The sequence below is a fragment of the Heterocephalus glaber genome, unplaced genomic scaffold, assembly GCF_053883595.1.
Source record: "Heterocephalus glaber isolate CG9 unplaced genomic scaffold, H.glaber_assembly_v1.0 deba00001461, whole genome shotgun sequence".
NCBI lineage: Eukaryota > Metazoa > Chordata > Mammalia > Rodentia > Bathyergidae > Heterocephalus > Heterocephalus glaber.
The window spans coordinates 45,136,217-45,157,922 of NW_028258308.1; the positions used below are offsets into that span (position 1 = coordinate 45,136,217).

General features: G+C 45.4%; 2 pseudogenes; both read left to right on the forward strand.

Annotated features, from left to right (window-relative positions):
- The first annotated feature begins 1,357 nt into the window (after nt 1-1,357).
- LOC101711339 (BLOC-2 complex member HPS6-like) lies at nt 1,358-4,838 on the forward strand (annotated as a pseudogene).
- A 15,199-nt stretch (nt 4,839-20,037) lies between these two features.
- LOC147826819 (ankyrin repeat domain-containing protein 13C pseudogene) lies at nt 20,038-20,624 on the forward strand (annotated as a pseudogene).
- The last annotated feature ends 1,082 nt before the right edge of the window (nt 20,625-21,706 follow it).

Consider the following 21,706-nt stretch of genomic DNA (forward strand, 5'->3'; position numbering starts at 1 on the left):
AATAAAAAAGAAAATGTATTTATACACAATGTAGTATTGTTTTTTCATAAAGATGGTAGAACTTGAGGCATATTTAGATAAATGGATACACCTCTAGGCTATAATGTTAAGTGAAATATGTCAGATGCACAAGTGCCATTACAGTGGGTTAAATATACACACATACATTTCTAATATAAATTTGCACTTTATCATAATAGTAGCTGACAGTGCATCTCAGTAGCTGCACCTGGGGATACAAAAAGCAATCTTTGTGTTTACCCACTTGGTATGACAAACAACAAGATGTGTGCCCATGTGCAAAAGTTTATCAAACCAAGATTTTTACCCACATAATGCTCTGTGTAACATTTCGGGGGGGGTGTCACTATGTAGTTCAGCTTAGCCTTGACCTCACTGTGCAGCCCAGGCTGGCCTCAAACTCATGGCAATCCTCTTGCCCCAGCCTCCCATGTGCTGGGATTATAGCTGTGCACCACCACACTCAGGATCTGTGTAACATTTTTGTGTATGTTTCCCTGGGTATCATGGGGTAGTGGGGGTGGTAAAATACACGCATACCATTCTTCTGTTCTGCAAATATCTAATTTACCACAATTGAATCCAAATGTGGCTCACAGTAGCTGCTATAGAAGACTGCCTTGGGTGTGACATTTGAAGAAAAGATTATTTCTGAGGTAGACTTTTGTTTGTATTTACATTGTAGTTCACATAGGGTTTTTTTGTTTGTTTTTTTCAGTACCAGGGATCGAACTCAAGACCTTGCACTTGCAAGGCAGGTCGTGGCATCATCACATAGGTTTTCATTTCTGCTGTTATCTTTTAGGTTTTGCAAGCAAGCAAACAGCTGATATAAAAGTGTTGATGTCTATTCCAAGCACTCATGTATTTGGTATTTTATTTTATTAATATCTTATTTTCCTGCTAAGTGAATGTTATACAATATAGTAAGAAGCTCCTGAGAAAAGAGGAAGACAAGAGAGGTTACAGGACTAGCCTTGGGCTGGGGATTTAGCACAGTGATTCCAGCACCTGCCTCACAAGCACAAGGACCCAAGTTCGATCCCTGGTACCAAAAAAAAGAATAGCCTGCTGAATGGGAAACATGTTTCTCTGCAGCTAAAGCCAAACTTACTGGTGGAAAAGTTTTCCCCCATTCCCTCAATGTGTCCAGGCCTCCAAACACTTCCTCTCAAGCATCTCAGGAATTTTCTTTTTTCTCAGTTTTACTACTTCTATCTCCCTGCCAAATGTAAATGACATGTGCCTCTGTGCACTGAGCTTGCTGTCTGTAATGTCTGATAACCAGTGAATTTGCTGGGCCCAGATGACTTGTGCTCTATGTAACCAATGCAAAATGCTCAACTCCTGCAAGCCCACCCCTCTCCTGAGAGTATAACCTGCCCTGCTCAACCCCAAAGGGGGGTCAGACTCTTTGTGGAAAGTCCCAGGCTGAGCTGCTGGTGTTAAAAATAAAACTGTACACTTTGCCTCCAAAACTTCTGGGTGTGTCTTCCATTCTCCCAAACTACCTGTCTGTATGTTCTGGATGGCACTTTGCCACTACACTGCCACACAGGAAAGGAAAACTAAGCACATGTGCTTACAGTGTAAATAAGACATATGCATGGAACATCCAGTTGTCATGTGTGAAGACTACCTTGGGTGTGACAATTGAAGCAAAGATTATTTTTGTAACAGAGTTGTATTGGTATTTTCATTGTAGTTCATATAGGAATTTATTTCTGATGTTATCTTTTAGGTTTTGTAAACAAGTACACAGCTAATATGAAAATGTTTATTCTAAACATGCATTCATATTAAGAATTTAATACTTTATTTTATTGATATTTTATGTTTCTGTTAACTACATATTGTACAATATAATAAAAACTTCCTAATAAAACAGCAAGACCAGAGAGATGTCAAGTATGTCCTACAAAAAAGACAGAAAACCAAAACACATTTTCTGTCAGTGTAAAAAATATGTGTATATGGAATGTGCTATTGTCCTACGTGAACACTGCCTTAGATATGATTGTTGAAGTAAAGATTATTTTTGTTGTAGAGTTCTATTGGTATTTCCATTGTAGTTCATATAGGAATTTATTTCTGTTGTGTTTTTTTAGACTTTGTAAACCAAAAAAGTTGATGCTCAAAATTTTGATCCTTTTTTAAATAAACTCAATAAATATTAAAAATTCAATACTTTATTTTTTATATTTTTTCCTAAGTACTCATTGTTTAATATAACAAAACTCATAAAATTAAAATTAATAATCCATCAATAGAAATACTTCTAAAGAATTGACATGGGTATTATATATCCCCATAATGCTCCTTTAACACAAAATTGCTAAGTGGCCCCATATAACAGTGTTTCTCTTGTGTGCGAAACCCAAAGTACAAATAAAGCACAAAATAGAGGACAGATTCTAGGAAGTAGAAATTACATTTTCAAATGGAAAGTAGAACAAGAGATGGGAAGGGGGCAGGAAGGAAGGGAAAAGGACTTGAAGAAAAAAAGAGTTGTAGAAAAAAAGTGAAACTAGAGCTTTTGCAAATATGGGAAGGAAGGATTGGAGGGAGGGGTGGGGAAGGGGACCAAAAAAAGTAAGATGTGTTATATATATGTACAAATCCCCCTGATGGAATGTGATCACTATGTCCCACAAACATGTACTCATAAAAACAATTAGAATTCTGGCAGGTGCCATACCGAACAACGGCTGTTAGGGGCTGCAGCCTGGGATCAGGGCCAGGAGCTCCAGCTCCCCTGGCCTGCCCTCCACAGCTGGGTTACCGCTGCCCAGCCTGGTCCTTCTTGCTGGGACCAACACCATTGCTGGTCACTGAAGGAGGCAGCTGGGCCGCACACAGCCCAGTGTACCAGTGAGTCCTCCAGCAAGATGTGGGAGCCTCTGCTTACTCCTGCACACATAGGATGTTGGGCAGGAAGATCCTTTTGGAAATGAGGTTAGGAAATCAAGAAATTTCCCTCGGATGCCAACCTGCAGCTGCTGGTGGCTGCTCACAGGCTGGTGCACAACTAGAGCTGGCCTGGCTTGAGGCCCATATCACACAGCTGGATGTCATATTATTGGAGTGGCCAGTCTGCCAGGTGATAACACTGGTGTGGGACAGTGGCCTGGCGGAGCTGTGGGGCACTCACTTGGGGCCAGCCTGGAGTCTGAGACTCCCTGGGCTTCACACTTGCCCTGCTACACCACTGCCCTCCCCTCTAGCTGCTGGCTTCTGCATGGACATTCTGGCTTTGTGCTCACTGTGGTTCTCACTGCTTCATCTGGCCTGGTGTGGCCTTCATCCTGCTCGCTTGGAGCCCGAACAAGGGCAGAGTGATGGTGGCTGACCCATTTCTTGGCCTTTCCCACAGTAAAAGCCTGAATTCCAAGAAAGGGAAAACCTGGGACTTCTGAAGCCTACTCCAAGGCTTTTCTGGGTTGCTGTCCCCCAGAGAACCACTGACTGTCAATACCTGGGTCCCAACTACCCAAGGCCTGCTGTTGCTGGACTTCAGGGGCACCATGAGCCTAGTGAAGGCTCACTGTGGTCCCTGATCCATAGGCCCCACAGGAGGCCCCTGTAGGTCTGGAGAGCTCTACATCCATAGGAACATTCCATGGCACTGTTTCCCTCATGCTGGCTCCACTATGGAACTTCTGGATATGGGCACTAGGTAGGTACTGGACCCTTCATGTGCTGGGAACCCCAGCCATTGGCATTAAGGACAAGAAAGAACTAAAGACCTGAAGGAGCTTTTGTTTGCTTTAGCCTCAGGTCTGTTTCATGTGGGCTGGGAAGCCCCCCAGTCCCTTGGGCTGCCTTCAGCCACCATCCAGGTATTCAAGGAGGCATGTGGGTACTATCAGCAGTGGTGCCTGTAGGCCACCCAGCTCACCATAGAAGAGGAACTGAGGCACAACAGTATCTTCCAAGCACCTCAAGCCCTAGCCTCCATCCTCCAGGGCTAATACCCCCCACCCCCTCAAAACCTCCCACCCCCCACCCCCCATCTACAGTGTTGACTACACTGAGAGGTGAGTTTCAGGACTTTCAGGGCCTACAGCAGCTCAAGGACCAGCTGGAGGCAAGAGAGGAGGAGGAGGCTGTCTGGGCTGAGCTGGCCCAGCAGGAAGTGTCATGCCTGCTGAGGACCCAGTTGACAGGACAGCAGCTGGCCCAGTTCAACACTGTTTTCCAAGCCCTTCCTTCAGCAGCCTCGGGTGCCACCCTTCAGGCCCTGCAGCTCCAGTCACATGAGAATGGCAAGCTGAGCTCCCCTGCTCCTCCTGATGTGTGGGGAAAAAAGTGCTGGGGGTACAACAGCCAGAAAGGAACCCCCAATGGGATACTGCCCCCCTTTGAACTCCTGTGCCAGTCCCTGTGCTGACTGGAGCCTCTGTGATTACCCCTGTTCCTGGAGCTGGCTCAGCAGCAGGGAGGGCTGGGCTGGGGGCTGGAAACCCAGGGCTGTGCTTACACTGAGCCCTGGCTGTGCTAGGTGAGGAAGGGACCAGACCTGAGGCACTGGAGAGCTGTTTTAGGAGGAGCTGTGGCAAAAGGAGCAGTGGAAGTAGGCTTTGGAGGCTGGCCTGGCCCTTGGGGCCTCCTGCCCCTGCTTCAAAGCAAGGCCTTGAAACTGCTGCTGGCCTAGTTTGCCCGATACCACTGATGCTCATCTTCCCCTTCTCTGCCTCCTGTGCCCACAAAAACTGGCTCCCAATGAGCTCCTGCTTCTCCTGAGGGCATACCTCCAGATGAGGGGAACTCCTACTGTTGGGCCTCATTCCCAGATTAGATTAGTGATGATCTCTTGAAGCATGACACAGTCATGAGAACTTACTGGAGAACTTTATTTTTCGGCTGGGACCCATGTACACTCCAACCAAGTTGGAGGACAAAAGGTCCCTACTGAAATGAGGACTGCATATTTAAAGAGAAAAACCACAGAAAAAGTCCCTCCTCCCATTCCCCTGGGTTACAGATTGTTGCAGATCACATGAAACATAGTTTCTGTTTATTTTATCTTGCAGTTACATGAATCAGTTAGGGGTGGGGTTTTCTCCTGGGAGACAGAGTGCAGCTGGAAGTCACATATTTACAAAATGGAGGAGAATGTTCTCAACATGGGGCTGGTGTTGCTAAGTTGCTAAGTTGCTAAGTTGGGTCTCACATTCCCCACTGGTTCTGGTCCATTTAATCAAATCTTTGATTTGTCCTCCATTTCTTCTGAAGGGAGAGGATTGTATTGTCCTCTCAATACCATTAGTTTAACAGAGTTTACCCGTTGTTTAATATAATTGGTTAATTAATTTAAGATGCAGGGCCCTATCATTAGCAGTAACAGGAGGATAAACAAGTGTCCTGCCAAGATGGATATTAGAGTCATTGTCCAAGGTGACCAATTGAACATAGTTTGGTACCAGCTTTGTCCTTTTTGATTCCAGCATTTTTCCTTTAAATCTTCTCTTACCAAAGCTAGGGTGTCATGGATAATCCTTGACTGGTTGGCATAACAACAGCATATTTCACCTAAGGCTATACAGAGCCCACCTTGTTTCATGAATAATAAATCTAAACCCCTTCTGTTTTGTAATACTACCTCAGCTAATGAGTCTACTTGTTTTTTTAACCTGGAGACTGAATCTTCTAGATAACCTAGATCTCAAGCAACCTGTTGACTGAGGGCTTTGAAACTAGAATCTTGTATTATTAAAGAGGAAGTCTCAATGGCTGCCGATCGAGCCACACCTAACCCGAGGAGTATAGGGACCAAGACAGGTGCAGCTCTTTTGGTGCGAAGGGTCCCATAGGGGTTGCAGATTGGGCCTAAATGTTCACTTCCTCCTTTTCCATTATAATACAGGACCTGGGGGAGCACATATACTATTACACATAACAAGCTATCAGAATTTTCAGTAAACTGAGATTTTGGTATGCACTTGGTTAGCCGTTCAGTACAAGCAAACCATGTCTCAGAAGTAGCTTTGTAATGAAGGCCAGTTTTATCTGATATATGGTTAGTAAGAGTCTTGTTACATAGACTTTGGTAAGGGGAGCTTTTCAGATTATAAGTAGGGCCAGCAAGACATGTCCCTGTTTCTTGAATGTCTCCCAAGGTCAGTCTTGGCCTATCCCAAGTACAGTTATATAAGGACACAGATATAGGGTCAGTATTTGTTCCAATTTCCAGATAATAGGGGGGTTTGGGGTCTAAACATAACCAACAATCCTTTGCTTCATTGGGTTCAGACAAATTTAGCAAGTTGTGGGTATAAGCCAACATCTGTAAGATTGGGTAGCTGAGTTAGGTCTGGCAGTGGTGAGGGGTTTGTTTGTCCAGAAATTGGTGGGGGTTGATTCAGTCATGGTGGGAGCTAGGGTCACCTTCTTGGGCTGTGGGGTCTATGGACCAGGATAGGTAGGGCTAACTCTCTGTTAGGACCCATAGGTATAGGAGGGGGTTTGTATCTACTTCTTTGTATTGTAAATTCTACACCAGGGTCCCATCCTATGACATATAACCTGAGCCCCCATGTTTTTCCAACCTTCCAATTTGAGTCTGTTATCCTTTTAATGTTGACTTTTATAGGATAACACGTCCCTGAATTACAGCTATTATGATATAATGTTGTTGGGGAAATGCTTATCCAAACCTCCTTCACTTGGACTTGCCAGGGAGCTATAGTTTCACATCCCCAGGCACCACAATGATAATCTCCCTTCCCCCCACAATCAGAAGTGCCCTCTGCCAGACAAACATAGAATTGAATGGGATGTGGTTCCGTCCAACTTGTAATTGTGCATCCTCCTGGGTTTTTTTTAGCTAGACTCCATGTTTCTGAAAACAAACTGCACAGACTTAAACTGAATTTAACTTGGCTGGTATTGGGACCCTTATTAACTTGGCTGACCACTCTGCCACTTGTAGTCATCCTGAGTTCCCAAATTTCTGTTTGTGGTGCATAGGGGTTGCTAGCATCACTTCTCTGAAACCTTATTAGACATAGAATTAGCATAATTATGGTTTTGTTTTCCATCCCAGTCTTATCTTTTGGTCCCTGGGCTGGCTGAGGACCTTTCATGTTGAAGGTGGGTCATCCTCTGGGGGTGCCAGCTTGGCGTGAGTGTGGTAAATCCAAGGGGTGAGCCTGGCCACTTTTAGCATGGAAGGAGTTGTCAGGATCACCAGGTAAGGTCCTTTCCAATGGGGCTTGAGGGTCTTGGAGTGATGTCGGCGAACCAAGACGAGATCCCCTGGTTTGAACTGGTGGGGCCGGAAAGGCTGTTGTCCTCTGGTTGCCTGTATGCAGTGATGGTTCTCAAGCTGAATCTCTTGCAAGACTTGTAGAGATCGAATCAAAAAATTGTTGGTGAATTCATTGGTCTGTTCCAAATTAACTCTGGGGAGGAGAGAATGTCTCCCATACACAATCTCAAATGGGGTGATTTTTTTCTACATATGGGCAGCATCTAATGTGTAACAAGGCAAGAGGGAGGAGATCGGGCCACTTTCTGCCAGTTTCTAAAACAAATTTAGTTAACGTCTCTTTTAAGTTTCTATTCATCCTTTCCACTTGCCCTGAACTCTGTGGGGGATAAGCACAATGTAATTTCCATTTAATGTTCAAGGCTTTTGCCAACTGTTGAGACACTTGGGCCATGGAGGCCGGACCATTGTCAGACCCCAGGTAGCGTAGGAGGCTGAAAAGGGGGATGAGCTCTTGGAGCAATATTTTTGTGACCACAGCTGCAGTCTCTGTCTGGATTGGTTAGGCTTCTACCCACCCTGAAAAAGTGTCCACCAGAACTAGTAAATACTTGAATTTATGTTTACTTGCCTCTATCTCAGTGAAGTTCAGTTCCCACTGTTCTCCTGATTGGGTCCCCCTAAACCGAGTCCCAATGTTTCTGGGCCTCGTTGGGGGGTTTACCTTGGTGCATACATGGCACCTGGAACAAATATCTTAAGCCAACTGAGTTAGTACTGGGATGGAAAACTTAGAGCTTACCAAATCTCTTAATTTCTTCTTTTTCCCCAAATGGGTGAGACAGTGGAGTTGTTGAAGTATCTGTCTTCCTAAAACTTTGGGCAAACAAATCAGGCTATCTGGTCTCTCCCACCATCCAGAACTCTGTGTTATTGCTCCTAATTGTTTATTTTGATCTTCTTCCTCAGGAGCATAGTTTGGCTGGTTTGCTAAGTGTTCCATGGGCTTCTCAGGTAGGACATCTATTGGCCCCACTGGTTCTTTAGCCACTCTCTCAGACACTAAATCTGTTGCTCTGTTTCCTTTTGCCTTGTAGTGATTCCCCTTTTGGTGTCTTCTGCAATGGACAATGGCCACTGCCTTTGGTTCCCAAATTGCTTCCAAGAGAGCCAGAATCTCTTCTTTATTTTTGATGGTTTTTCCTTCCGAGATTAATAGGCCCCATTGTTTGTAGATGTTGCCATGTACATGAGCAGTGGTGAACACATACTGGCTGTCAGTATAAATGTTTATAGTTTTTACTTTTCCCAGCTGTAAGGCCTGTGTTAGGGCAATTAGTTTGGCCTTTTGTGCTGAAGACCCTTGGCTCAGTGATTGAGCCTGTTTTATCTGTCCCTCCAGTGTGACCACAGCTACCCCTGCATACCTGATGCCCTCTTCCACATAGCTGCTACCAGCTGTGAAGTAAACCTCTTCTGGTCATTTGACAGGTACAACCATAAGGTCAGGGTGGTTGGAGGAAGATGAGGAGATGGCATCTTCACAGGTACGGACAGGCGCATTTAATTCAGGATCAGGGAGCAGTGTTGCTGGGTCGAGGGCCATGGTCTGGGCAAAAGTGATCCTAGAATGATCTAGGAGCAGGGCTTGATATTGAGTCAACCACGCATTTGAGAGCCACCAACTGGGAGCCCCTCTTAGCAATGTCTCAACCATATGTGGGGCAACAATAATCAGGTCTTGGCTCAGACTCAGTTTGTCAGTCTCTTTTACCAATAAGGCAGTGGCTGCAATGGCTCACAGACAGGGTGGCCATTCAGTGGCTACTGGGTCCAATCTCTTAGATAAGTATGCCACTGGTCTGTTCCAAGGTCCCAGGGTTTGGGTTAATATCCCTTTTGCTATTCATCCCTTTTCTGTCACAAACAGAAAGGCTTTGTGATGTCTGGGAGCACCAGAGCAGGGGCCAAAGTGTGGGGGGCCTTGTCCCCCCCCCCCCGCTAGTACTCTTGAGTGCCTTTTACGGGCATGTCTAAGCCTGCTGCAAGTCTACCCGGCAACAAGGAAGTAGCCCCAGTACCCTCCCCTTGCTCCCTCCCTCTAGCCCTACGGTATATATGTTGTAACAGCTTCTGCAATAAACAAGACTTGATCAGAAACCTGTCTTGTCTCCATCTCTCGTGTCCCCTGTCCTTTGTCATTCTCGCTCCCCCTCTAGGGTCTCTGTTGACTTACCCGCGGGCCGGGACAAGTGGCGCCCAACGTGGGGCCAGAGAATGGGGGATCCAGTGAAGAACCCTGCTCGGGGGCCCAATAAAATAAAATAGAAAAAAGAGGATTGCATCTGACGTGAACCTGCCGTCTTTCCTGCACCTCGGTGAGTTGAGCAGCGATTATGGGACAGGGCATTAGCTAGCATGAGTTATTTGTACAAGGTCTTAAAGAAACTTTACAGGCACGAGGGGTAAAGGTTACAGTCAAACAGTTGTTAAAATTTTTTGATTATATTAGAGATCTCTGCCCTTGGTTTCCCGCCGAGGGTACTATTGATGAGAGGAGATGGAAAAGAGTAGGGGAGGCCCTTAAGGATTATTATGCTACTTGCGGACCAGGAAAGGTCCCAATCACTACATTTTCTTATTGGAATCTTATTAATGACATTATCTCTCAGAAAACCAAAGATCCGGTGGTGGCTCAAGCCATCCAGGTCGGTGAGATAGCTCTCCGATCGGAGGAAGGGTCGATCACTCTCCCTCGGAGTGAGGAGTTTGTAAATACCCTGCGGGACGCCAAGATGGCGCCAAGGCCCAAGCCCCTGCGGGACGGGACTTCCTCAAAAAATGAGGAAAAAGACTTGATGTCTTTTGATAGCGACAATGACTCAGACAAGAAAAAACAAAATGTTATTGATGAGGGTTTACAGGCGGGCTCTGCCTCTTCCAAGCCTTTTAAAGAAAAGCTTCGGCGCTCCTCAGCTTCCGCCTCCGCTCTTTCAGCCCCTGCCTCTGACCCCGCCCCACCTGTTAAGGAGGTACCAGCCTTGTATCCTTCCCTCCGACATTTCAGAAACCCCCCCTTTTCACAGAACGGTCCGGGAGAGGCTGACTGGGCCAATCTTGAGGAGGAGGCAACCAGATATCATAATCCTGCCTGGCCGCCCGTAGTCCAAGGTCCTCCTCCTTATGTTCCAGTATCCAACACTCCCAATGCGCCCGCTTTGGCATGCCCTGCTGTTGATCCCCACAAGGAACTCCGGGACAAGATAAAATTTCTAAAAGAACAAATAAGATTAGAAAAGGAACATCAAGAACTTATTGCCCAGCTCAAAGGCTTAAGAACAGGCAAAGCCCATGAAAATGTCCGTAGAGAAGACAAACTTAAGCCACGACCCCCCGTTAGAGGGGCAGCCCCTAGGGTGCCATCCGGGTCGGGAGTATCCCTGAAACTTAAAAATGCGGAAGCCTTTCCCGTAACTAAAACTACTGACGCACAGGGACAGGCGTGGAGACACCACAGTGGTTTCGATTTTAAGGTCATTAAAAAATTTTAAACGGCCGCAGCTCAATAAGGGGCCACTGCACCTTACACAATGGCCATTTTAGAATCAGTGGCAGAAAATTGGCTCACCCCAATCGATTGGCTTATGCAGACTACCGGCTCCTGGCCAGTTGCTCTCGCTTCTTATACAGGCTTAATAGACAATCACTATCCTCCAAACAAACTTATTGACTTTGCCAATAGACATGAGTTCATTTTCCCAAAAGTCACTTCCTGTTCTCCTCTAACAGAAGCCCTATTAGTCTTTACAGATGGTTCTTCTACCGGGATAGCTGCCTATGTGTGGGACAATGACATTGTCCACTTCCAAACCAGCTGTTCTTCAGCCCAAACAACCGAGCTACATACAGTCATAGCAGTCTTTTCTGCATTCCCTGAACAAGCCTTTAATCTCTTTATTGACAGTGCCTACATTGCCCAATCTGTTCCCCTATTGGAGACATGTGGATTGATAAAACACGCTTCTCAAACTGGTGGTCTTTTTATTCAATTATGAGATCTAATCAGAAAAAGATCCCAGCCTTTTTTATTGGGCACCTTCGTGCCCACTCTAACCTACCTGGCCCACTTACAGAAGGCAACCGGTTAGCAGATCTGGCCACAAGACCTCAGGCCTTTGCCTACTCACTAAGTATTGATGCCTCCATTCAGATTGATCAGGCACAGAAGGCACACCAGTTACATCACCTTAGTGCCCACACGCTTCGCCTCATGTATAAACTTACTAGAGAACAAGCTAGACAAATTGTTCAAACCTGCCCTACATGCACCCTCCATCTTCCCACACCTCATCTGGGAGTTAATCCTCGTGGCTTGATTCCAAATGCCCTATGGCAAATGGACATCACACATTACCCTGAATTTGGAAATCTTAAATATATACATGTCAACATTGATACATATAGTGGATTTATATTTGCCACCCTACAGTCTGGGGAAGCTACTTAACATGTAATTGCCCACCTTCTAGTTGCCTTCTCAGTACTTGGATGTCCACAGCAAATTAAGACAGACAATGGTCCAGGCTATACCAGTTCTGGCTTCTCAAAGTTTTACAAACAATTAAAAATAACACACATAACAAGAATCCCATATAATCCACAGGGACAAGACATTATAAAAAGAGCCAACCTCACACTCAAAATTACATTAGATAAAATAAAAAGAGGGGAATGGTACCCTATCAAGGGGTCACCTAGAAACCTGATATCACATGCACTATTTATTCTTAACTTCTTAAATTTGGATGCCAAAGGTTTATCTGCAGCCAACCATTTCTGGCAACCAGAGACGCAAAAACAATTTGCCTCTGTGATGTGGAGAGACCCCCCTGGACCACTCATGGCATGGGCCTGACCCCGTACTCGTCTGGGGCCAAGGGTCAGTGTGTGTTTACTCCAAGGAAATGAAGTCAGCCAGGTGGCTTCCAGAACGCTTAGTAAAACAAGTTGATAAGCGTGTTGATGATGCCGATGATCCAACATTGTCCAACTTCAACCAGTTAATAATGGTGTCTACAATTACAATCTAATAATCATCAAGAGTATAGTATAATTCAATTTGGCTAGTTATATTTGGGTGCACCCTAATTTATACACTGTATCATATGTTTGTCTATTGTCTGTTGTTTGTGTTCGTACAGTTGAGCTCAATGTTTCCCTTCCTCTTCAAAGGATATTCACCTATTGTTAAATTGACTTATAGATAAATATTATTAAACTAAAGACATGCTTTTCTTCCCAGGTTGTTAATTGATCAAAGTACCACTGAAATTTATTTTATGAAAGTGACGTGCATTGTCACCCACACGCAACAATCAAATTGCAATTAACAGTTATAAAATAAAAAGATATATATTCTTAATTGTTTGTCAAAACGATTATAGATGGGAACTCCCTTTGATGAATATAGAAGTGGCCACCCAGAAAATGATTATTCTGGTCTTAATTCATTAAAGGGACCCCCTAGTAAATTTTATATTATATAATCTTATGGGAGACATATCACAATGAATATTATCTAAATATGTTATAAATTGATTGTATTGGTTGTCCTTGATATTTAAACACTGAATATGTTGTTACAAAATGTTTACATTGGTTAAGTTCTGAAAATGTTATTGTAATATGCCCACATTGGTTATCTTCAAAAGCTTAATCAGGATAGCCTAACTCTCTTATCTACAGCCCAGCCTTGTTTACATCGCAGGACGAAATTTTGCTTACAGGTTAAAAAGATGACATCCCTGAATCTGTTGCATGGTCTGTTGCTGTTCCTGGCACCAACAACAAAAAGTGGATTTCAACCAGTTAACAAACAACAATTGCTCATTGCCCTGTATGGTAACCCCTGTGACTGTGCTGGGGGTTCTGGCAGGGCTGCACCCACAAGTTACACTCATAGTACTGATTGAGGTGACAAGATTGCCTACTTAGTTTATGAGGCCGCATTAGTGGGAGGATATAACCAAAAATGGAAATGTGTCACTAAGCCCAAAATCATACCCACTGTCAATGGCAAACCAGGGCCATGCCCTGCCGGTTGTGTCATGGCCGCAGAGATGCATTCTACCTGTTACACTGAAGCCCAACAATGTACATATTCCGACTGAAAAATATATTTGACTGCTGTTCTACAAAGAACTTACAGGGGCTCCGTCGGAGGTGACTGGGATTTTCCCAGCCCCACTGGATATCCTAAATTTGGCCAACCCTCCTGCAACAGCAGTCCCGGCAAAGATGTCTGCTGGCTGCCACAGGCCCCAATTCATGTATCTGATGGTGGCGGGCCTTCAGATCAGCTCAGGGAAGAGCGAATACAAAACAACTGGAGACTATCATCCAAGAGATGTACCCCTCCCTAAATTATCATCCACTGGCCCTTCCCAAACCTCGAGGCCCAGACCCTGACGCCCAAACCCTGAGTGTCCTAGAGGCCACTTATCATTTGATCAATACATCTAACCCAGCCTTTGCTGCGGATTGTTGGCTATGCTTGACTCTTGGCACACCCCTGCCCCTTGCCTTGCCAGTTGTCGACCAAACTGACTATGCCAACAGTTCTAGTTACAATTGCAGTTTTTCTCTGCCTTTCAGGGTCCAGCCAGTACAGTTCAATGCCTCAGTTTGTTATCTAAATTCGGGCCACAACAATAGCTTCGACATACATGTTGGAGTCCAAAATTTCTCTCTCTGCTCGGTAGTGCTTAATGGCCCTGCCGCCATTTGCCCTGCCCCGGGTCACGTGCTCGTCTGTGGAGGGAGCTTGGCATTCACCTCCCTCCCCACTAATTGGACTGGGCTGTGCGTGGTGGCAACTGTCCTCCCGGACATCTCCCTTATTCCTGGAGATGAGCCAGTGCCCTTGCCCAGCTTTGACTATATCGCTGGGCGACATAAAAGGGCCGTCTCACTGGTCCCCTTGCTCGTGGGGCTAGGGGTGTCCGGCGCCCTTGCCACTGGCTCTACTGGCGTCGGGGTGGCATTACACTCCTATGCCAAATTATCCAACCAGTTGATTAATGATGTTCAAGCTCTCTCCAACACTCTTACAGATATACAAGATCAGATCGATTCTCTGGCTGAGGTGGTCCTTCAAAATAGAAGAGGCCTGGACCTCCTCACGGCAAAACAAGGAGGGATTTGCATAGCCCTAAGTGAACATTGTTGTTTCTATGCCAATAAATCTGGGATCATCAGGGGAAAAATTCGCGAACTTCAGGAAGATTTAAACAGACGACGACAAGAATTCATTCAAAATCCCCTCTGGACTGGCCTCAATGATTTCCTCCCTTATCTCCTCCCTTTGATGGGACCCTTATTGGGTTTACTTCTGCTCATTTCCTTGGGGCCCATAATATACAACAAAATCATGGCCTTCCTTAGAGCCCGGGTAGAGACAATAAAAACAGCACACATACAGGTCTACTATCATAGATTGGCAATGGTTGACCAGGACGAATGCCAGACCGTTGATTAGGTCCTTGCCGTGGTGAAGTGTTCTCGCCCCACCTGGTGAGTGGGCTGGCAAGCCAATGACGGGCAACTGAGCAAGCGTGCCATGCAATGAGAGAGCCCTCGTGTGCCGCTTAAGACAGGTGCCAGAGCCTTGATTCTCTGGTTAACCGATGACGGGTAAGGTGCATGGTGCAGACACGTATGTCGCTCTGACCCAAGACAGGCTCAGCCCCCGCAGGCTTGGCTCTCCTGACGCCTTTCTAAAATTATAATTTTAAAGGGAGGACCTGTGGGGGGCCTTGTCCCCCCCCCCCGCTAGTACTCTTGAGTGCCTTTTACGGGCATGTCTAAGCCTGCTGCAAGTCTACCCAGCAAAAAGGAAGTAGCCCCAGTACCCTCCCCTTGCTCCCTCCCTCTAGCCCTACGGTATATATGTTGTAACAGCTTCTGCAATAAACGAGACTTGATCAGAAACCTGTCTTGTCTCCATCTCTCGTGTCCCCTGTCCTTTGTCATTCTCGCTCCCCCTCTAGGGTCTCTGTTGACTTACCCGAGGGCTGGGACACCAAAGTAAGGGTCTCTTTTAGTTTCTGGAAGGCTTGTTCTTCTTTCTCTGTCCAACAGAATGGGGACTCCCCCCCCCCAGCAGTGACTGAATATAGGGGCTTTGCAATTTCAGTGAACCCTAATATCCAGAGTCTGCAATAGCCTACAGCCCCTAAAAATTCCCTGACTTGGCACTTTGTAGTTGGAGTTGGAATTTGGAGGATAGCTTGAATCCTCTGGCTTGACAGCAATCACTTTCCTTCAGATAATTGCGAGCCCAAATAGGTGGCCTTTGAGACACAAATTTGTGCCTTTTTGGCTGAGACACTATAACTGAGGCCTTGTAACAGTTCAAGGAGGTCCTTGGTTGCTTCCTTGCAAGCCACAAGGTCAGTTGCGGCTATGAGAAAATCATCTACATAATGTAACAGAGTTACATTTGGGTGGTCTATTCAATAGGGAGACAAATCCCAATTCAGAGCCTCATCAAACAACGTGGGGGAATTTTTGAATCCCTGCGGCAGTCTAGTCCAGGTCAACTGTCCCGAGAATCCCTGATCCAGGTACACCCATTCAAAGGCGAACAAAGGTTGACTCACTGGTCCCAGGGGAATGCTGAAGAAAGCATCCTTGAGATCCAATACAGTATATACCTTGTGTTCTGGTGCCAGGAGGCTCAGCATTGTATAGGGATTTGGGACAGCTGGGTGGACAGTCTCTACCCTCTTGTTTATTTCACATAAGTCCTGGACTGGGTGATAGTCCCCTGTGCCTGGTTTTAATATTGGAAGAAGCAGAGTATTCCAGGGGGACTTACATGGTCTCAGAATTCCAGCATCCAGGAGTTTTCACAAATGAATCTTCATTTTTTTTCTCTGGAAGGTGTCTTGATGGGGTATTGTTTGATGGCAATGGGGGTTGCTGCCACCAGGAGGGTAACCACAACAGGAGGTTGGTGGGCGGCCAGTCTGGGCAGGTTTGTTTCTGCCCAAACCTGAGGAAAGAGGCTTTGAAATTCTTTTAATAATTTTACATCTCCCTCTGGAACCTCTGGGTCACCTTGTGGCTGGAGGAGATATTCCTCTGACAGCAGGCAAGTGACAATGATCTGACTTGGCATACCCAAGGGTAGACTGGCATCTTGTTTATTAAAAGAGATGGTGGCCCTTAACTTTCCAAGGAGAACCTGTCCCAACAGGGGATAGGGACATTCTGGGATAACAAGGAAAGAAGGTGTCACTGTGTGACTTCCTAAATCCACTGTCCTAGAGGTTGTCCATGGGTACATTTTATCTTTGGTGCCTGTTGCTCCTTGCACTAGGGTTTTTGTGGCAGTCATAGGTCCCAATGGTGGTAAAAGAACTGAATGGGCTGCCCCAGTATCTATGAGGAAGTCCACTGGAGTGCCCCAACTTTGACTGTTATCATGGGCTCCCAGGGGCTCAACACAAAGGAGCCCGGATGTCCCTAGCCTTCTGTTTCTTCTACTGCCAGTATTTTTGGTCCCTTTTTGTCCTGGCTTTCTTCCCTTTTCTTTTTTTTTTTTTTTCCTTCTTCCCTTTTCTTATAAGGGCAGTCCCTCTTCCAAGGTCCAAATTGTTTGCAAATAGCACATTGGTCTTTCCCTAGGGGAGGGTGATGTTTGTCTCTGGGTGGTGGTTTTTTCTCTCCTCCCTGTGTCTTAGTCTTATGAGCTTCCAGTGTGGCAATGGTTACTTTTTCAAGTCTCTTGGTGACTGCTTCTTCTGGAGTATCTTTATTATCAAAGACTTTCTGGGCAATGCCCAAGAGCTCAGATCTATTCTTTTCCTGGAATCCCTCTAATTTCTGTAATTTTTTTCTAATGTCTGGGGCTAAGTGAGAAACAAAAGCTAGATTAATAGCGGCAAGGTTTTCTGGTGCATCTGGGTTGATGGGGGTATATTCCCGGTAGACTTCTAAAAGTCTTTCCAGAAAAGCCACGGGTGACTCCATTTTTCCCTGAAGAACCTCACTTACCTTGGTCAAATTAGTAAGTTTTTGTGCTGCCAACTGGAGTCCACCCAAAAGGCACTGGTGGTAAGTGTCCAATTCCCTCTTACCATCATTTGTATTGGGATCCCAATTTGGATGCTTTGTGGGCAAGACAGCCTCTACGCGTTGGGCACAGTCAGGGGCAGAATCACTGCTGGGGCCCAAGGAAGCTCTAATCGTCTCCTGAAGAATACAGTCCCTTTCTTTTGAGGTGAAAAGGGTCTTTAAGAGCTGTTGGCAGTCATCCCAAGTGGGCTGATGGGTGTGGAAAACAGACTCAAGAAGAGAGGTTAGAGCCTAGGGTTTCTCAGAGAAAGGGGGATTTTGATAGCTCCAATTATAAAGATCACTAGTGGTAAAAGGTACATACACAACCCCCCCCACCCCGGGCTGGGCCTCACGGAGAGGAAAAAGGGAGGCCACACTGGGTATAGAGTCAGGGGAAGCAGGGTTCCCTGCTGCAGTTCTGTGGGGCCCATAATCTTGTCCCAGCCTGGTGTGAGGGGGTGACCAAAGATCCTCCTGTGTTGAGTCTGGGGTTGGAGGTGGCACACTAGGATAAGGAGGGGGCAAGGAAAGAGGATCTGTCTCATCTTCAGGATGAGGGGGGAAAACATCTGTTTGTTTTTGTTTCCTGTGGAGAGATGGGTTAGGTTGACCCTCATATCTAGCCACCAGGATCTGAGCTTTGGGTCCTCAGTCCCACCGATTCCTTCCAACCATTGGCCTGAAAATAACATTAGTGAGTCCTTCAAATTTAAGGGAGCACTGCAAGAGCCATTTGGGAGAGTTATCAATCATATCATTCCACACATCTACATATGGGAATCGGTCTGGGTGTTGTGGTCCCCTCTCTCCTGTCACAACACCTGAGACTCCCTGACAGACACCATGATCAAAGGTTCCCTTGGGTAGCCAGTCCACCTCAAACTTTGGCCATTCTAATTCACAGAGAGCACAGAGTTTTCCTTTGGAAAACTTCACCTCATATTCATCCTCCTTATCTTCAGAATAGATTTGTTTAAAATTTTTCAAAACACAATCTAGAGGCATAGGTGCCCTGGATTTGGAATTTCCCATACCTTTTTCCTTCTTCTGACTATAAAAAGAGAACAACACAGAACACAGCATGAGGACAAAAAAGACAGACAAAGTGCCAGACAAACAACTGAGTGCCACCCCTGTGTCACTCTTTAACCTGGTGGGTGGTTCCTGTCAACACAGTAAATCCCTGGACAGAGGTATTTGTGTCACATCTGACTTTCTTCTGTTCCCCCAGTAATGACCCACAAAGATCGTCAGATCCTTAACTCCGGAGGCTTTCAAAATAAAGTTCTCCAGTGCCAATCCAAACAAGATCTGCATGGCTCTGTCAACAACTGCCAAATTCAGGGCTCCAGAACAAGTTGGGGTGGCCTCCCCAAAATTCAGGCAGGTCGGTGACAGCCCGGGTGGCAGTAAGGCCCAAGACTGTCAGCTCAAGGAGATCTCGCTGGGGCCTCCAAATGTTGGACCTTGTTCCCAGATTAGGTTAGCAACAATCTCCTGAAGCACAACATAGTCATGAGAACTTACTGGAGAACTTTATTTTTCGGCTGGGACCCATGTACACTCCAACCAAGTTGGAGGACAAAAGGTCCCTACTGAAATGAGGAGTGCATATTTAAAAGGAAGAACCACAGAAAAAGTCCCTCCTCCCATTCCCCTGGGTTACAGATTGTTGCAGAAGCTGGTTACAGAAGCCAAGATAAGCACAGTTAGTTCCCCCCATTCCTCTGGGTAACAGATTGTTGCAGATCACATGAAACACAGTTTCTGTTTATTTTATCTTGTGGTTACATGCATCAGTTAGGGGTGGGGTTTTCTCCTGGGAGGCAGAGTGCAGCTGGAAGACACATATTTGCAAAATGGAGGAGAATGTTCTCAACATGGTGCTGGTATTGCTAAGTTGCTAAGTTGGGTCTCACACATACCCCCTTCCCTGAGTCAAGGCAGAGCCCCCTTTCACAGCGGATTTGCTCAGAACCCTCCTGAAGCAGACTGGGAATCAAGGATGCCCTGGAGCCCAGTCCTAAGCCTGTATGAGGACATTCTGTGGAACCCAGGTACTCCACACTCTACTTCGGGGACCTGTGTCTACCTTGCAGGCATCAGACCAGCCAGGCCTGGAGGCCTGGGCACCATCCTGACAGTCCATCTGTGTGATGGACTTGGGTGTCATTTGTGGGACATAGGAATCAGGGAAGAGTGCCTAGGAGTTGGAGGGGGCTAGGGCGGGATCTGTATGTGCAATACCTTTCTCTCTTCTGGAACAAGATTTGAAATATATATAAATGTCAAATATATACACCACCCCCCAAAAAAGACCTTTATTATTAAAAGCCCTGAAACAGATAGGTGACTTATATTTATTTATTTATTTATTTGTGGTACCAGGGATTGAACTCAGGACCCTGTTCTTGCAAGGCAGGTGAGGTGCCACTGAGTTAAATCCCCGGCCCTTAGGTGACTTTTTTTTTTGGTACTGGGGATCGAACTTGGGTCCTTGCACTTGCACAGCAGACAGTGAAACCACTGAGCTAAATCCCTGGCCATAGGTGACTTTTATCTAGAACTTCACTGGGATTTTCAAGGCAGGATGCCTTTACTTTCCCTAATTCTGCCTTCTGGTGCATTTTAAACACAAAAATTACCAGTATCAGGCTCAATACAGCTCTCACAGACTTTATGACATGAAGTCCCAATGAGGGGATTTAAACTTCATATCAAGGGGAATGCAGCACCCTCTGAATCTTCTGTAGTATTAGACAATGAGCAAAAAGTTTATCAGCACATACACCATGAGCAATCAGAGGTGGGAACAGAAGAGGTTGACAGTTTAATGAGCTGTGATATTTACTCTGCAACTTTATCAACCAAATCGATTTCTTTCATGCATGCTGGATGGCTGTTTTAGGAAGATAAAACAGAAAGAGTAGGAAACTTTTTGGCAGACTTTTATCTGGTGAACAGACTTGTTCTAGCATCGAGGAAAAGAAGAGTATATCTCAGTGAAGAAGATATCTTCAAAATAAGACCATGAGGTGAATTTGAGCAAATGTGGAAATACAATGGAACAAAAGTTTGCAGTGGCTCAAAAACAGCCCCTTCCTCCTCCTCAAAACTCTATTCCATGAAGGAATATATATCTGCTGGAAACAAAATAGCTCCTCATCTGGGTAGAGAACTGGTGTGCAAAGAAAGTAAGAAAACATTTAAAACCACCATGGCTGTGAACCAAGAATTTCCCTTAGGAATTAAGTCAGTCTCAATAAGTTGACAAGGCTGGCCTCAAGTTTGTAGTCTTCCTGCCTCAGCCTCCCAAGTAGCTGGGATTAGAGGCATGTGTGCCACAGCACCCAGATAGAGCCAACTCCTGATGTAACTGTAGCATCAGACTCCTCCAGTAAAGTGGGGCAGCCTTGGAGGAGTTGGATCCCCAGGCTATTTTCTCTTTCCTCTTTCAATCTTGTTTAATAGAGTACATAAAAACAAAAAACTGGTCTAATGTCTTAAATTTTTTTCTTAGAAGATGCTAACATTGTCAGTCCAAGGAATATCTGAGGAACAGCAAGACAGAATGGAGTGCCCAATAGCAAAATCTTTGGAAATGAAATGGTCTTGGGTTCAAATCCTAATTTTTAAATTAAGGGATTGGGGATTTGAGGGTTGTTTTCTTTTCTTTTTTTTGGTACCTGGGATCAAACTCAGGACCTTGGGCTTGTGAGGCAGGCGGTAGAACCACTGAGCTAAATCCCTGGCCCTGAGGGTTGTTTTCTTAAGCTACTTTCAAGTCTTAGTTTCATCAGCTTCATAAAGATTAAAGAAAATAATGTTTAGAAGCACTTGACCTAGTGCTGGACACATGCCTGATCACGTAAGATAGCCATGGTTAGAAGTGAAGTCATCTTTTCTGAAGTTGCTTCCACCTGCTGGCCATTTGTGAATGATGCTGCTATGAACATGAGTGTACAAATGTCTCGAGTCCCGGCTTTTAATTACTTTGGGTATAAACCCAAAAGTAGAAAGTAGAAAGAAGTTCTGTTTTCCTGTCTTTCTTTTCAGTAGTGGGGATTGAACCCAGGGCCTTTGCAGTGAGCTACATACCTAGACCATTTTAAATTATTTTTTTAAAAACGAGTTCTTGCTAAGCCTGCAAGTTGAGTTGCCCGTGCTGGGCTCAAATTTGCATTCCTCCTGTCTCAGCCTCCCAGAGTGCTGGAATTACAACCACGTGCCACCAGGTGACTCTATTTTTAGGGTTTTTTTGGGGGAAACTGTCATATTGTTTTCCATAGCAGCTGTACAGTTTATAGGAATTAGAAGGATTCTAATTTCTCCACATACTTACCACTATTTTTT